The sequence below is a fragment of the Octopus bimaculoides genome, chromosome 8 (genome assembly GCF_001194135.2).
Source record: "Octopus bimaculoides isolate UCB-OBI-ISO-001 chromosome 8, ASM119413v2, whole genome shotgun sequence".
Taxonomy (NCBI): Eukaryota; Metazoa; Mollusca; class Cephalopoda; order Octopoda; family Octopodidae; genus Octopus; species Octopus bimaculoides.
Genome location: NC_068988.1, coordinates 5,980,127 through 5,988,842, shown reverse-complemented (window position 1 = coordinate 5,988,842; position 8,716 = coordinate 5,980,127). Strand labels below are relative to the sequence as shown.

Genomic DNA, 8,716 nt, shown 5'->3' with positions numbered 1-8,716 from the left:
GAATGTTCTCTCAACTAAGCCACGCGCTTCCATTGGGTAGATGAAATAAAGTACCAGTAAAGTATTGGGATCGATGTAATCAACTAATTCACTCGCTTCAAAATTTGGGAATTTTTTTTATCTACAATAGAAACCTTTATCATTGGCAGAATTTCCACCGAGGTCAATATTGGTTTCAAATTTTGGTACGAGGCCAGCAAATTCAGGGGAGGGGGTGGAGAGGGCAATCGATTACATCGACCCCAGTGTCCAACTGGTACTTATTTTATCGACCCCGAGAAAGATGAAAAGGCGAAGGCGACCTCGGTGGAATTTGAACTCGAAACGTAAAGACCGGCTCGCCGCCTTCGTACTTATGAATATTGACATAGATTTATCAACCAACACCTCTACCTCCCAGTTTATAGACCTAATCCCATTTTACCTTTTATTTGTTACTTATTTCAGTTATTAGACTGCAGTCACGCTGGGGCATCGACTTGAAGAATTTTAGTTGAATGAATCGACCCCAGCACGCCAAATCCACTGACAAGGCTTTCGTCAGTTCGAGGGGACAGTAGAAGATACTTGCCCAAGGTGCCACGCAGTCGAGATCGGGTGAGACTTACGTCTATGGAAAAAGAATTCAAAAGTCTCTTAAATTTTCTCAGCCGTTTCTAAGTGTCTTTTTCTCTTCAGCCGTGGTTCTCAGTCGTGTTTGGTCTAGGGGCCCCCTTCCGTTCCTATTTTGTTCTGTTGTCCTAACCATGTTTTAAAAAATCCCATTATATTTTTAAAATTAAATGTTAAGAATTGTATAAAAAAAATAAGAAGCCTGCTTCCCAACCACATGGTTCCGAGTTCATTCCTACTGCTTGGCACCTTAGGCGTCTTCTACTATAGCCTCTGGCCGACCAAAATGGATTAGGTAGACGGAAAATGAAAGAAGCCCGTCGTACATATATATATATATACGACTAAAGGTGGTGCTCCAGCATGGCCGCAGTCAAATGCCTGAAACAAGTAAAAGAATAAAAGAATGTTTCTTTGTGTATTGTGGAAGTATAACCAGTTTATTGCTCATAAGTTTTAACAACAAAATCTTACATGGACCCTTAGGGGGTCATATGAACCCCTGTTGAAAACCGCTGCCCTAAAGTCTTAGCTCTTTTGAGACATACGGTGTTTTGGTATGTGTAGCCAAAAAGACCAAAAGTTTTTTTCTATTGCGATACGTCTACTGAAAACCGATCTCTGATTAGCTGTTACACTTCAAAACCAACCATTCACAACGTTTGTTTCATCAGGCCGATAGATCGATCTCAAACTCCTTTCAGCTTGTATCACTTGGGCTGATCGATCGGTCTGGGTGCCCTAAGAGGATTAAGACACATTAAGGGTTTCTTTTGATTTGAAGGGTGGACTATCTGCTATTTCTAGCAAGTCATTGGTGAGGCAATAATCTTTCATGTCGAAACCTTTGAAAATGTTCATAATTTCACTTATGACACTCGTTTGTATCTAAAAAAAAAAATAGAAAATAAAAAATTTAATCGAAAAATCGATATAACCGAGTTAGAAGTGACTTCCACAAAATTAATGATATATGTCAATGTACAATTTCAAGAAAATAAACTGAACCAAAAATTTTTTTAAATATTAATGTTAAAATAATATTTGAATGAAAAAGTGAAAATCTAATTGGTCTAAATCTAATTATTCTTTAAAATATAATTGGTTAGTTTTAATGAGCATTAGCTAACAAATGAAACCTAATAAGTTTTGATTAAAAAGAAATAAAACTACGGTTTGTACTGTTTGGCGGAGATAGAGGGCGTTGGATTAAATATCAGATTACGCTTTTGACATTATACAGAGATCAAACCCCACCAAATTCAAAATGCTTGGTTCCTATTTTTCTTAGGGCTCAAAAGAATTGGTTACTCGGTTTACATGGCATATAATTGACCGAATTCCCAACAATACCCCTGAACTGGATTCTGTTCTGTTGAAGGATTCAGGGCTAACAATTTTGAGGGAAAGGAAGATCAAGTCGATTACATCGACTCCAGTATTTGACTAGTACTTCATATGAAAAACCCCGAAGTGGGGAAAAGAAAGTCGGCTTCGGTAGAATTTGAACTAAGAACGTCAAAAGCTGAAAGAAATTTCATAAAGCATTTTGTCCAAGGTGCAAACGATTCTGCTTTCTTACCGCCATGGGTTCCTGCATGTACCAGTATTAAATTGGAATCAATGAAATTGATCACAACCTACTCCTAAAAAAAAGAACTTTCTGATTGGTCCATCATAATGAAGAGCGGGAAAAATCAGCAAATTATGCAGTTCCGTTTTTAGGAGAAAGTTATCTTTTTTGTTGATAGCGAACCTACAGCGTTCCTCAGTTTATTTGTTACCATCAGAAAACAATATTCTACACGAAAAAATACTCTCCTAAAACCCTAAAGCTCATTCTACCTTATTCTCAGTCTTGTCCTCCACTCTCTTCCTTCTATACATCAGTGAAAGTGCATGGCTTAATAGTGAGGGTATTTTCCTCACAACCATAAGATTGTCGGTTCAATTCTCAACGGGATTTTGTGTCCTTGAGCAAGACAATTTATTTTACGTTGTTCCAGTTCCCGCAGCTGGCAAAAATGAGTAGCACTTTTATTTCAAAGGGCCAGCCTTGGCACATTCCGTGTCACACTGAATTTCCTTGGAAATTACATAAAGGATACACGTGTCTGTGGAGGACTCAGCCACTTGTGCATTAATTTCACGAGTAGACTGTTCCGTTGATCGGATCAAATGAACTCATCGTCGTAATCGATGGAGTGCCAATGGAATGTGGAACATTTCTCCCTAATCTGAATCAGTGCTGCTACTACGCACACAGATATTGTGGAGTGCATCCAGATAAGGTCCGATCGAATAAATGGCATTCGATTATTAACCATCATCGTCCAGTCTTTTTCACACAGGTTACTGTTTTCCTTTTTTTATTGCTACAACAATAACTTCTGTTCCTTGAAGACTGCTAGTCTCGTACCTCAACTATTCGACATTATTCAATCGTCTTCCCAGTTCTCGTCTCTTTTCGGGTATTCAATCCCTTCGGCCTCGCAATAACCACAATGCTTAGTCCTTTCTTCCCTAGAAAAGCGCCCTCTACAACCTACTCGCCAATGTTTTTTTTTTTCTGTGTTGATCAACATCGATTTAAACTGAACATTAACGACACCGGTGTGGAATGGTCTGCAATAATTATGGGTAATGTACAGCACTGGATCAACAATTAAGCAAACGAAGGACGTGCTTAGGACATCAAGGGAAGTCGAGTACCACAAAAATGGTAAATGGTTTACGGCACAAAAGAGATCACGTTAAAGCTACTTAGATAATAATCGAAGTGGTATATGTGATCGGAAATAATTTCGAAGTGTTCATGGCATCATAGTGAGGATCTGATCAAAGATTTTGCAATTAAAAAAAAGTATAAAACTTTTCAAATATAAATAAAGTGGAAGGATACCAAAATAAATATTATTTTCCCTCTAACTGTTTTGTTTCGTTTTGAAAAACGAATTTATTTTATGGTTTATTATTGTTTATATTTTGAATTACATGTACATGGCAGGGGACACCAAAATCTTTTAAGTGCTTGGGGCCTCCATGAGTCTTTATTCGGCCCTGGTAATTGCACACTCTCGAAACTCATAAGAAAGAAAGAAAGAAAGAAAGAAAGAAAGATTATTATCAAGAACTGATCTCCTCACAATAAATTAATTTATTGGAATTTTAACTAATTAATTACCGATACAGACACTCACTGTTTACATTAAAAAGAAAATAATTAAACAAGGTTGTTATAATTTTTCTTCGACTATTAAACCTCATTAATACGTATGAAATATCTTTTGATAATTATATCTATATTATTAAATACTAAATATTTAATATCAAAAAATATTTCACCTCTGCCGATGAGGTTCAAAGTCAGTTAAATTATATTTTCAATAACAAATCATTTTAGTGGGCAGTTACGCAGTTAATAATTAAATATATGGAAATGAAAAAGAAAATAATGAAAGGGAGGGAGGACTTCACATTTGACAGAACTCACACACAAGCACAAATAGACACCCACAAACACACATATACAAATGATTGAACGAATGGAAGAAAGCAGAACTACTCAACGCATTCGGTAGGAGTTACACATAGTATTTAATAACAGTTTCATTCGGTTATAGGCGCAGGAGTGGCTGTGTGGTAAGAAACTTGCTTCCCAGCTACACGGTTCCGGTTTCAGTCCTACTGCGTGGCACCTTGGGCAAGTGTCTTCTACTATAGCCTCAGGTCAACCAAAGCTTTGTGAGTGGATTTGGTAGACGGCAACTGAAAGAAGCCCGTCAAATATGCATACATATATATATATATATATATATATATATATATATATATATATATATATATATATATATATATATATTTGTGTATCTGTTTTTCTCACCCCACCATCGTTTGACAACCGATGTTAGTGTGTTTATGTCCCGAGAAACTAGCGGTTCGGCAAAAGAGACCGATAGAATAAGTAGTAAGTCCTGGGGTCGATTTTTTCGTGTAAAGCGGTGCTCCAGCATGGCCACAGTCAAATGACTGAACTAAATAAAAGAATATGTATTTGTATGTATGTGTATCTATCTGCATACGAGAATTCTTGATTTAAATCTGTAAAACAAATTTAGTCCTATTAGAATCGCTATTTACGTTGTATCTTTGTGCGTGTATATATTATATGTATGTATATATTATATGTATGTATATATTATATGTATGTATATATCTACGTACACATGTATGCATGCGTGTAAGTATGCATGTCCGACTGAGCGCCTGACTGGCTGGGGTATATCTGCGGAAACGTTTGCGGTTGCATGTGTAGAGAAAAATACACGGCGGTAATCGAGAAACTGTTGCATGAACGAGAAAGAATAAGTGAAACTAGATGGAGAGATTACGACAATGAATCACAATTAAAACACAGTAAATATATGTCCTTTCTTAGAGTCCATTAGCGAGTCAGTTGTATAATTATTGGCGTTGTTCTTTATCGTTCCCAAAGTCAATATTGTTAACCATATTTTGGTTTTAGATTCTTGTTTGTTAATCACGTATAGGAATCGAATTAACCACGCACTGCTGTAAATCAATAAATATCTTATTATTATTATTATTATTATTATTATTATTATTATTTGTTTCTCTTTCTGTTATCAAGAATCGGAAAATACAAAGAGTAAATATAACAGCGGCCATTTAAAACTCTCAATTTAAACTAGAAATATGGATATATTATATAGTATACTACTACTACTACTACCACCACCACTACCACCACTATTTTAGGGCGAGGAGCTAGTCAGTCACATCACCCCACCCGTGCTCAAATGGTACTTATTTTATCAAACCCGAAAGGATGAAAGGCAAAGTCAACTTCGGTGGAATTTGAACTCAGAACGTAAAGGCAGACAAAATACCGGTAAGCGTTTTGGCTGATGTGCTAACGATTCTGCCAGCCTACCACCTTAATAGTAATAGTAGTAGTAGTAGTAATAATAATAATAATAATAATAATAATAATAATAATAATAATAATAATAATAATAATAATAATAGTACAAGCACAGACACGACAAGGTAGCCCGCAACCTTCATTGGCTACTATGCGGTAAGTATGGATACGAGGTAATAGGTGCTTTGGACCAACATACACCGGAAAAGGTAATGAACGAAAAGGGGAAGACAAAAATCCTTTGATACCTTGACTTCCAGGCAGACAAAGTGTTAGAGCACCGAAGGCCGGATATAGTAACCTTTAGGAGGGACAAACAAGAATGCCTAATAATCGACGTAACAGTGCCAGGAGAACAACATGTTATACTACAGAGATCGATATAGCTAAGTGAAACACTTAAAAGCGATACACCAGAACAATTACTATCAAACGTCTCAAATTAAACAAGAAGCTAGTTGGCTCTATTACTTTGCGAACTGATTATTCCACTGTTTTTGTACTTTGTTAAATATATTTACGCTCTTAACTGTTAGCGTGCTTCAATTCAGCCTTCAGGTTCACATATAAATGTTTATGTATCTGTAAAACATCATTACAGAATAAAGACTAAATTTTAAAAAATGATAATATGAAACGCAACTTCTAAGACTCTCCAGTTCAGAAATCTGTTTATTTCCCTTAGGTGAATATCAAGTGACGACAATGAAAGTCTTGTGCATCGAAATGGTTATCGTATCTTCTGTATGATGATATTTTGTTTATTATTATTGAGTGTCAACTACGACTTTTGAGCTTACAAGATTGTTTGAAATATTGCAGAAGAAACGGATGGAGAAACAAGTTGTGGCATGCTTCCGGTTGAGAAAAATATTGTTTATGTGAGCTACAATATGTAAGATTTATACAAATGGATGATACCCCACCACATTCATATACAAACATATGCATAAACTGCCAGAAACCACACGCAGGCACAGCACAAATCATATCTATACATTTACATTTATATATAATATGCACAAACATATATGTACACGCACACTCACACACATGCACACGCACGCATATAAATGTATATATTATGTACGCAGTTGCTGATATATATTCATATATGTATGTATGTGTATATTCTTATAAATACATACATACGTATATATATATATTACTTTTCAACATGAATATTATTGACTATGACTGCGAAGTTTCGACCAGTTAAGCCATCGTCGGATTGTACATATATATATATATATATATATACACACACACATATATACATACATATATATGTGTGTCTATGTGAGTGTGTGTGTGTATGTGTGTTTGTGCGTACGCATCAGAATATATAAAGTCCACTAAAAACATTATTCACCGTATGAAATAACACATAATGGTTTCTTATAGAGCTGTATTTAATAACATGGCTAATATATTATGATAATATATTTTTGTCATGCATTTGGTTTTTGTTATGATTTTATTTGCCTTCGAACACAAATGAAAACAACTTTAAGCAGAATTTTAAGAAAAATTGTACTGATTCACTTGATATTTTAAACGTTTTTACACCAAATATCATTACTCGTTTCATCACCATACCATACGGTGAACATTCTTTCAATATTTGTACAGATTATCACAATAATGCCGGTTGAAATAATTGTTTTGTCTTAAGTATAATATTTGTTACATAAGAAATACCTTTAACCTCACTCGTTAATAGATACAATATTAGAAATTGCGTGCTACAACCCCACTTTTAATTTAGTCGTATGGAACAATGTACCCTAAAATACTCTAAATCTCTTGCCACTTTTTTGCTGTTGCTTCGACACAGTTCAATTCTGATCAATCTTACCTATGGCTAGATTATTACAAACATAATAACCACGCTTCCCTTGCTTCCATGCATAGTGTATCTAGGTCTACACAGTCTAATATGAATGACCTCTTTTCAAGATTGCAAGGATGTGATATTAGAGAAATTTTGTGGCTATGTTTTTGAAGGATAAATGATCCTGAAGAGACCTCCTCGCTGGCTTGAGATACATTAACTCTTTTGATAGCAATCCACCCCAAAACGTCACTGGTCTTATGATACAAACTTTGTATTTTAAACTGACTGAAATTAAGCTTTCCACCAAAATATCATCTATTATCTTTTACCTGCCTTAGGCATTAGACGGCGGTCATGCTGGAGCATTGGACCTTGGTACTTTTCCCAAAGCCTGGTAATCTTTTTCGACCCTACTACTTTTCTTAAAGCCTGGCATTCACTGCTGTCGAACTGCTAAGTTACGGGCACGTAAACACACAAACACCAGTAGTTAAGCGGTGATAGGGAATAAATACACACACACACACACACACACACTTACATACATACACATACAGCGGCTTTTTTCTGCCGAATCCAAGGTACCACGAAGTGGGACTGAACCCGGAACCACGTAGTTATAAAGCAAGCTTCTTACTAACTCGCTGGATTATGTTTTGCCAAATGATTATTCCTGTCTTTTTAGGCTTGTTAAATATGTATACACGCTTAACTGAAAGCTTTCAACAGTTCAGCCTACAGCCCTCATATACATGTGTATATTTCTGTAAAAAAACATTAAAGAATAAAGGTTGGCCCAAAAATATGGTAATATGAAACGCAATTTATAACACTCTCCACTTCAGAAATCTGTTTATTTCCCTTGGGTGAATATCAAGTGACGATAGTTAAAGACTTGTGCATCGAAATGGTTATCGTATCTTCTCTATGGTGATGTTTTGTTTATTGTTATTGAGTGTCAACTAAGACTTTTGAGCTTACAAGATTGTTTGAAATATTGCAGATGAACCAATAAGAAAATAAACTGTGGCATGCGTAAGATTGAGAAAAGAGCATATAAGTGAGACAGAATACACGAGTTTCGTACAAACTGATGTACAAATACGCATGCGTACACTCCCATAAGTTCACCCCACCACACGCACAAACTCACTCATTCATTCACACACACACACACACATATAAATATTTACATGTACTGCTATTCATAATTTTGTCTTTATATATATGTGCATATATACATTTACTTACATGTCTATAGATATATATACACATGCACAAATAATTGTATATACATATATATATATATATATATATATACA

General features: G+C 35.4%; 1 protein-coding gene across 1 annotated transcript in view; it reads right to left on the bottom strand.

Moving 5' to 3' along the window:
• Positions 1-8,716, bottom strand: part of LOC106871605 (delta-type opioid receptor) — a 129,951-nt gene that overhangs the window by 21,460 nt on the left and 99,775 nt on the right. The window lies entirely within an intron of this gene.